The following is a 9,512-nucleotide window of genomic DNA, read 5'->3' as shown; positions in this document are numbered from 1 at the left end:
TAGGATTCGCGTTCACCAGTAGAAACCAGTGATTACAGTTACCAGACTAGGGAATATTTTTGTTCAACTCACAATGAATAATTTAAACCAACTTCCACTTGTGTCCAAAATATAAAATAAATTGCATGTATTCTCATCCCAAAAGATTTAAATTAGAAAAATGGGACTATAACTCACCTTATTAGCAAACGAAGTAACCACACAATTATGCGAATAGCAAATGAAGTAAAGTGATCATGAATGATCACAACGCCGACCTATAAATAAAACAGGTTGATATAAATAACTAACTTAGGTCAAGTCTTAGTATGATAGCTATTGTACATGTTGCAAGTAGTCATAGAAAAATACTCAATATGCATCGGTTTGATCGGAACAGCTTACGGACACACACTTTCTATTTTTAGAAAGTTTCTATTTTTAGCAGGTTTCCATTTTTGGAAAGTTACTATTTTTGGAAAGTTTCTATTTTTGGAAAGTTTCTATTTTTGGAAAGTTTCCAAATTTAGAAAGTTTCTATTTTTGGAAAGTTTATAAGTTAGGAAAGTTTCCTTAATTAGAAAGTCAACAAAAGTCAACTGAAAGTCAAAGTCAACCGAAAGTCAACTCAAAAGTCAACCTTGGTCAAACATGGTCAATGTAAATTTTAAAAGTGTAAGTTATAATAATAATATAAGTTATAACGTTTATTAAAGTTAAATATGTCCAATTATGTCATAACATAAGTTTAATTAAATTAAAATGAATTATTAAAGTTAAGATAAGTTTAAATGATATAATTAATATAACATAAGTATTTAATTAATTAATTAAATATTAGTCATAATATAAGTATTATTAATTAATAATAAATTTTAAAACATATCATAAGTATTATTAATTAATAATGAATTATTAATCATTTCATAAGTTTCTAATTAAAATTATTAAATCATAAGTATTTAATAATTAGATCATAATTAAATAATAATTAAGTCTTATAATAACTAAATAATTATTTAATCTTTATTATAAGTCTTAAAATAATATTCTCATAAAATAAATTTAATACTTATCATAAGTATTTTTCATTAATAATAAAAGTATTATTAATCATAAGTTTAATTAAAACGTTAATTAAATCATAAGTAATAATTAAATGATATAATAAATATATATCATAAGTCTTAAATGATAATAATTACTTCTTATATCATAAGTAATTAATCAATAATGAAAATCATTATTTTTATCATAAGTTTCAATATTTAACCATAAGTTTTAATTCAAAAGTTCATCGGGTCATAACTTGAGCCCCGGGAATCAGTTTTCGGCGAGCCTTATATATATCTTCGCCTAACCAACCCACCCGATACATTAGTGTGCTCAAGAACATCCCAAGAACAGTCACCAAGTCGTGACTTACAGCTCTAAATCAGTTTGTACCTTTAATCCGCTCAAAAACGTATTTTAGTCATAACGGGTGATCCGTGGCTCGGATTTCGATGACCCGAACATGAAAGTTCATCCCATCATCAATCCTAACACACTAGTACACCCTAAAGACTCCAAAAATGGTCACAAAGTCGGACCATAACTGAACCAATTCGTTTTTACCATTTAATCTTTACAAAACACCATTTTAATCATATCTTAAGCTCCGGGAATCGAAACGACATGAATCCGGAGTCTAAAATTAATGTCTTGATGAGAGGAACTCATCTAAACACTTTAATTTCACTTTTATATCAGTTACATAACCAGAAAAGAACGAATAAGCTGCTGTCCCAAACTAATCAAACCGAAAACATGTATAATCGAGTAATTCTACGCATACAATCAACAATACAATAACACATAATCATCATACTACTAATATAACATGTAAAATCAGAAAAATAAATGAAAAATTGAAAAGTTAGGGTTAGGGTTTATACCCTAATCAAGAATCGAAGGATATGAACGTGTAGGGAACGATTAGTAGAATCCGATTGTGTTGAAAGCCCTAATTTCCAAGCAAGAAATCAATTAATGTTGATGATGTTTTGGGTGGTGGTAGGCGACGGCCTAGAGAGGAAGGAGAGGAGAAAACACAAAAAAAATTAGAAGGTGAAATGAGGGAAATGAAGAGTGAAATTAGGTTTTGTTCCATAAAACTCCAAGTTTAGAAAAATGGCACAATACCCCCCTCCATGAGGGTTTAGGCCGGCTCTAGCAAGAGGGTGGGCCCCTTTTATGGACCAAAATTTATAAATGACTAATTGCTTGTGGCCCGAATGCCCGATCGAAGCCCGAAACGCGAAAACGCTACTACGCGATTGATTTTTCGGAGAGATAACAACTACGCGACGGATAAAATATATAAATACTATATATGATCATATGACATTAAAATATCATATTTAAAATATTTAGGACTTAAAAATCCCAAAAGCTCGACCGTTGGTTTGAAAACTGAAAAGATTCGCCGAATAGAAATCCGCGACACGTAGAAACGTACAACTTGAAATATGAATACAAATATTCATATAACACATAATAATTAATATATTATTACAAAAATAATAATATAGGTCATAGAAATGACATGTCATGAATAACAATTAACGGTCGTTAAATAATTAACTGCAAAAGATAACGGAAAAAGTAGGGTCGTTACAGTATCGTCCTTTCGCTCTGCCCATCAGTTTGTGGATGATAGGCAGTACTCATGTCTAGACGAGTTCCTAATGCTTGCTGTAATGTCTGCCAGAATCTTGAAATAAATCTACCATCCCTATCAGAGATAATAGAGATTGGTATTTCATGTCTGGAGACGACTTCCTTCAAATACAGTCGTGCTAACTTCTCCATCTTGTCATCTTCTCTTATTGGCAGGAAGTGTGCTGATTTGGTGAGACGATCAACTATTACCCAAATAGTATCAAAACCACTTGCAGTCCTTGGCAATTTAGTGATGAAATCCATGGTAATGTTTTCCCATTTCCATTCCGGGATTTCGGGTTGTTGAAGTAGACCTGATGGTTTCTGATGCTCAGCTTTGACCTTAGAACACGTCAAACATTCTTCTACATATTTAGCAACATCGGCTTTCATACCCGGCCACCAAAAATGTTTCTTGAGATCCTTGTACATCTTCCCCGTTCCAGGATGTATTGAGTATCTGGTTTTATGAGCTTCTCTAAGTACCATTTCTCTCATATCTCCAAATTTTGGTACCCAAATCCTTTCAGCCCTATACCGGGTTCCGTTTTCCCGAATATTAAGATGCTTCTCCGATCCTTTGGGTATTTCATCCTTTAAATTTCCTTCTTTTAAAACTCCTTGTTGCGCCTCCTTTATTTGAGTAGTAAGGTTATTATGAATCATTATATTCATAGATTTTACTCGAATGGGTTCTCTGTCCTTCCTGCTCAAGGCATCGGCTACCACATTTGCCTTCCCCGGGTAGTAACGAATCTCAAAGTCGTAATCATTCAACAATTCAATCCACCTACGCTGCCTCATATTCAGTTGTTTCTGATTAAATATGTGTTGAAGACTTTTGTGGTCGGTATATATAATACTTTTGATCCCATATAAGTAGTGCCTCCAAGTCTTTAATGCAAAAACAACCGCGCCTAATTCCAAATCATGCGTTGTATAATTTTGCTCGTGAATCTTCAATTGTCTAGACGCATAAGCAATCACCTTCGTTCATTGCATTAATACACAACCGAGACCTTGCTTTGATGCGTCACAATAAATCACAAAATCATCATTCCCTTCAGGCAATGACAATATAGGTGCCGTAGTTAGCTTTTTCTTCAATAACTGAAACGCTTTCTCTTGTTCATTCTTCCATTCAAATTTCTTCCCTTTATGCGTTAATGCAGTCAAGGGTTTTGCTATTCTGAAAAAGTCTTGGATGAACCTTCTGTAGTAACCAGCTAGTCCTAAAAACTGGCGTATGTGTTTCGGAGTTTTCGGGGTTTCCCACTTTTCAACAGTTTCTATCTTTGCCGGATCCACCTTAATACCTTTTTTGTTCACTATGTGACCGAGGAATTGAACTTCTTCCAACCAAAATGCACACTTTTAAAATTTAGCGTACAATTCTTCCTTTCTCAATACTTCTAACACCTTTCTCAAATGTTCACCGTGTTCTTGGTCATTCTTTGAGTAAATAAGTATGTCATCAATGAAAACAATGACAAACTTGTCAAGGTATGGTCCACACACTCGGTTCATAAGGTCCATGAACACAGCTGGTGCATTAGTTAAACCAAACGGCATGACCATAAACTCGTAATGACCGTAACGTGTTCTGAAAGCAGTCTTTGGAATATCATCTTCTTTCACCCGCATTTGATGATACCCGGAACGTAAGTCAATCTTTGAATAAACAGACGAGCCTTGTAGTTGATCAAATAAGTCATCGATTCTCGGTAGTGGGTAGCGGTTCTTGATGGTAAGTTTGTTCAACTCTCAGTAGTCGATACACAACCTGAATGTACCATCTTTCTTCTTGACAAACAAAACAGGAGCTCCCCACGGTGATGTGCTTGGTCGAATGAAACCACGCTCTAAAAGTTCCTGTAATTGGCTTTGTAGTTCTTTCATCTCGCTGGGTGCGAGTCTGTAAGGAGCACGAGCTATTGGTGCAGCTCCTGGTACAAGATCTATTTGAAATTCAACGGATCGATGTGGGGGTAATCCCGGTAATTCTTTCGGAAATACATCGGGAAATTCTTTTGCAATGGGAACATCATTGATGCTCTTTTCTTCAGTTTGTACTTTCTCGACGTGTGCTAGAATAGCATAGCAACCTTTTCTTATTAGTTTTTGTGCCTTCAAATTACTAATAAGATGTAGCTTCGTGTTGCCCTTTTCTCCGTACACCATTAAGGGTTTTCCTTTTTCTCGTATAATGCGAATTGCATTTTTGTAACAAACGATCTCTGCTTTCACTTCTTTCAACCAGTCCATACCGATTATCACATCAAAACTCCCTAACTCTACTGGTATCAAATCAATCTTAAATGTTTCGCTAACCAGTTTAATTTCTCGATTCCGACATATATTATCTGCTGAAATTAATTTACCATTTGCTAATTCGAGTAAAAATTTACTATCCAAAGGCGTCAATGGACAACTTAATTTAGCACAAAAATCTCTACTCATATAGCTTCTATCCGCACCTGAATCAAATAAAACGTAAGCAGATTTATTGTCAATAAAAAGCGTACCCGTAACAAGCTCCGGGTCTTCCTGTGCCTCTGCCGCATTAATATTGAAAACTCTTCCGCGGCCTTGTCCATTCATGTTTTCCTGGTTCGGGCAATTTCTAATAATGTGGCCCGGTTTTCCACATTTATAATAAACTACATTGGCATAACTTGCTCCGACACTACTTGCTCTGCCATTACTCGTTCCGACACCATTTGTTCCTTTCGTTCTATTAACCCCTGGTCCGTAGACCTCACACTTCGCCGCGCTATGACCATTTCTTTTACACTTGTTGCAAAATTTGGTGCAGAACCCCGAGTGATACTTTTCACACCTTTGGCATAGCTGCTTCTGATTGTTGTTGTTGTTGCGGTTATTATTGTTATTGGGATGATTGTTGTAGTTGCTGTTGTTGTTGTTGTTGGGCCGTTTGTTGTAGTTGCGATTGTTGGGATAATTGTTGCGATTATTGTTGTAATTGCTGTTGTTGTTGTATTGGTGATTCTTATCACCGTTTTCCTCCCAATTTCTTTTGACTTGCTTCACATTGGCCTCTTCAGCAGTTTGTTCTTTAATTCTTTCTTCAATCTGGTTCACTAGTTTGTGACCCATTCTACATGCCTGTTGTATGGAGGCGGGCTCGTGTGAACTTATATCTTCTTGGATTCTTTCCGGTAATCCTTTCACAAACGCGTCGATCTTCTCTTCCTCATCTTCGAATGCTCCCGGACACAATAGGCACAATTCTGTGAATCGTCTTTCGTACGTGGTAATATCAAATCCTTGGGTTCGTAACCCTCTAAGTTCTATCTTGAGCTTATTGACCTCGGTTCTGGGACGGTACTTCTCGTTCATCAAGTGCTTGAATGCTGACCACGGTAGTGCGTACGCATCGTCTTGTCCCACTTGCTCTAGATAGGTATTCCACCATGTTAACGCAGAACCTGTGAAGGTATGCGTAGCGTACTTTACTTTGTCCTCTTCAGTACACTTACTTATGGCAAACACCGATTCGACCTTCTCGGTCCACCATTTCAATCCGATCGGTCCTTCGGTTCCATCAAATTCCAAAGGTTTGCAGGCAGTGAATTCTTTGTAGGTGCATCCTACACGATTTCCTGTACTGCTAGATCCAAGGTTATTGTTGGTATGTAGCGCAGCCTGTACTGCGGCTATGTTTGAAGCTAGAAAAGTACGGAATTCCTCTTCATTCATATTCACGGTGTGTCGAGTAGTCGGTGCCATTTCCTTCAAAATAGTCAAATGGAACAAGTTAATCATACAGAATATTAAGAGTAGTTAATAGTATTTCGTAGCATAATATGAACTCATTTATAAAAGCTTTTTCTTCATATTAGCGTTTTATAAGTTTAAATTCGGGTAGTACCTACCCGTTAAGTTCATACTTAGTAGCTAATATACAATTCAACTACTACAATTCTATATGAAAAACTGATTATAATAATATTTCGCGTTCAAAATTTTATACAATATTTTACAAATTTACAATACCGCTTATTTTACATAAAGCATGAAATATAGCACACAATAACTTTGATACAAGATAGTTGTGAAGATAATTCTAGCTAGTACACAAGTCGTTCAGCAAAGGCAATAAAGACACGTAATTCATACGTCTAGAAACAAGTCATGCATTCTGGTTTTACTAGGACTACTTCCCATCCTTGGTCTTGTGGAACATAACCGTTATGGCCGTTGATAAGACAGCGTGTTGTAACGTCGTCAAAGGGACGAGGGTTACGTAATGTCTAACAGTCCCGTAACAATCTAAAAACCTCATTTCTTACCCCAATTACCGACTCCGTCACTTGTGGGAACGTTTTGTTTAATAGTTGTAGGCCGATGTTCTTGTTCTCACTTTGGTGAGAAGCGAACATTACTAATCCGTAAGCATAACATGCTTCTTTATGTTGCATGTTAGCCGCTTTTTCTAAATCACGAAGTCCAATATTCGGATATATTGAGTCAAAATAATTTCTTAACCCATTGCGTAAAATAGCATTTGGGTTCCCCGCAATATATGCGTCAAAGTAAACACATCATAACTTATGGATTTCCCAATGTGATATCCCCCATCTTTCGAACGAAAGCCTTTTATAAACCAAGGCATTCTTGGAACGTTCTTCGAATGTCTTACAAACTGATCTCGCCTTAAATAGTTGTGCCGAAGAATTCTGACCGACTCTAGACAAGATTTCATCAATCATGTCTCCGGGTAGGTCTCTTAAAATATTGGGTTGTCTATCCATTTTGTGTTTTTATACTGTAAAATAGACAAGAGTTAGATTCATAAAAAAAATACTTATTAATACAAGCAATTTTTACATATATCATAAAGCATAAGCACACTATATTACATATATTACACCACACGAATACAACTATCTTATTCCGACTCGCTTGTTTCTTCTTCTTCGGTTTTGGTTCGTTTTGCCAAGTTTCTAGGGATATATGATGTTCCCCTAATACGAGCCATCGTTTTCCACATTGGTTTAGAAAAACCTGGTGGTTTAGAGGTTCTCGGGTCATTGTTACAACTTAAGGACTTCGGGGGTTGACGATACATATAAAGTTCATCGGGGTTGGAATTAGATTTCTCTATTTTAATGCCCTTTCCCTTATTATTTTCTTTTGCCTTTTTAAATTCATTTGGGGTAATTTCTATAACATCATCGGAATTCTCGTCGGAATCCGATTCATCGGAGAATTGGTAATCCTCCCAATATTTTGCTTCCTTGGCGGAAACACCATTGACCATAATTAACCTTGGTCGGTTGGTTGAGGATTTTCTTTTACTTAACCGTTTTATTATTTCCCCCACCGGTTCCGATTCTTCTTCCGGTTCCGATTCTTCTTCCGGTTCCGATTCTTCTTCCGGTTCCGATTCTTCTTCCGGTTCCGATTCTTCTTCTGGTTCCGACTCTTCTTCCGGTTCCTCTTCGGGAACTTGTGAATCAGTCCACGAATCATTCCAATTTACATTTGACTCTTCATTATTATTAGGTGAGTCAATGGGACTTGTTCTAGAGGTAGACTTCTATCACATAATATCAAACGCGTTAAGAGATTAATATATCACATAATATTCACATGTTAAAAATATATAGTTTCCAACAAAATTTGTTAAGCAATCATTTTTCAAGTAAACACGGTCGAAGTCCAGACTCACTAATGCATCCTAACAAACTCGATAAGACACACTAATGCAAAATTCTGGTTCTCTAAGACCAACGCTAGGATACCAACTGAAATGTCCCGTTCTTATTGATTAAAAACGTTCCATATTAATTGATTTCGTTGCGAGGTTTTGACCTCTATATGAGACGTTTTTCAAAGACTGCATTCATTTTTAAAACAAACCATAACCTTTATTTCATAAATAAAGGTTTAAAAAGCTTTACGTAGATTATCAAATAATGATAATCTAAAATATCCTGTTTACACACGACCATTACATAATGGTTTACAATACAAATATGTTACATCGAAATCAGTTTCTTGAATGTAGTTTTTACACAATATCATATAAACATGGACTCCAAATCTTGTCCTTATTTTAGTATGCAACAGCGGAAGCTCTTAATATTCACCTGAGAATAAACATGCTTTAAACGTCAACAAAAATGTTGGTGAGTTATGGGTTTAACCTATATATATCAAATCGTAACAATAGACCACAAGATTTCATATTTCAATACACATCCCATACATAGAGATAAAAATCATTCATATGGTGAACACCTGGTAACCGACATTAACAAGATGCATATATAAGAATATCCCCCATCATTCCGGGACACCCTTCGGATATGATATAAATTTCGAAGTACTAAAGCATCCGGTACTTTGGATGGGGTTTGTTAGGCCCAATAGATCTATCTTTAGGATTCGCATCAATTAGGGTGTCTGTTCCCTAATTCTTAGATTACCAGACTTAATAAAAAGGGGCATATTCGATTTCGATAATTCAACCATAGAATGTAGTTTCACGTACTTGTGTCTATTTTGTAAATCATTTATAAAACCTGCATGTATTCTCATCCCAAAAATATTAGATTTTAAAAGTGGGACTATAACTCACTTTCACAGATTTTTACTTCGTCGAGAAGTAAGACTTGGCCACTGTTGATTCACGAACCTATAACAATATATACATATATATTAAAGTATGTTCAAAATATATTTACAACACTTTTAATATATTTTGATGTTTTAAGTTTATTAAGTCAGCTGTCCTCGTTAGTAACCTACAACTAGTTGTCCACAGTTAGATGTACAGAAATAAATCGATAAATATTATCTTG

The sequence above is a fragment of the Rutidosis leptorrhynchoides genome, chromosome 8, assembly GCF_046630445.1.
Source record: "Rutidosis leptorrhynchoides isolate AG116_Rl617_1_P2 chromosome 8, CSIRO_AGI_Rlap_v1, whole genome shotgun sequence".
NCBI classification, from domain to species: Eukaryota; Viridiplantae; Streptophyta; class Magnoliopsida; order Asterales; family Asteraceae; genus Rutidosis; species Rutidosis leptorrhynchoides.
The sequence above is the reverse complement of the archived record's forward strand: the minus strand, read 5'-3'. Positions refer to the sequence as shown.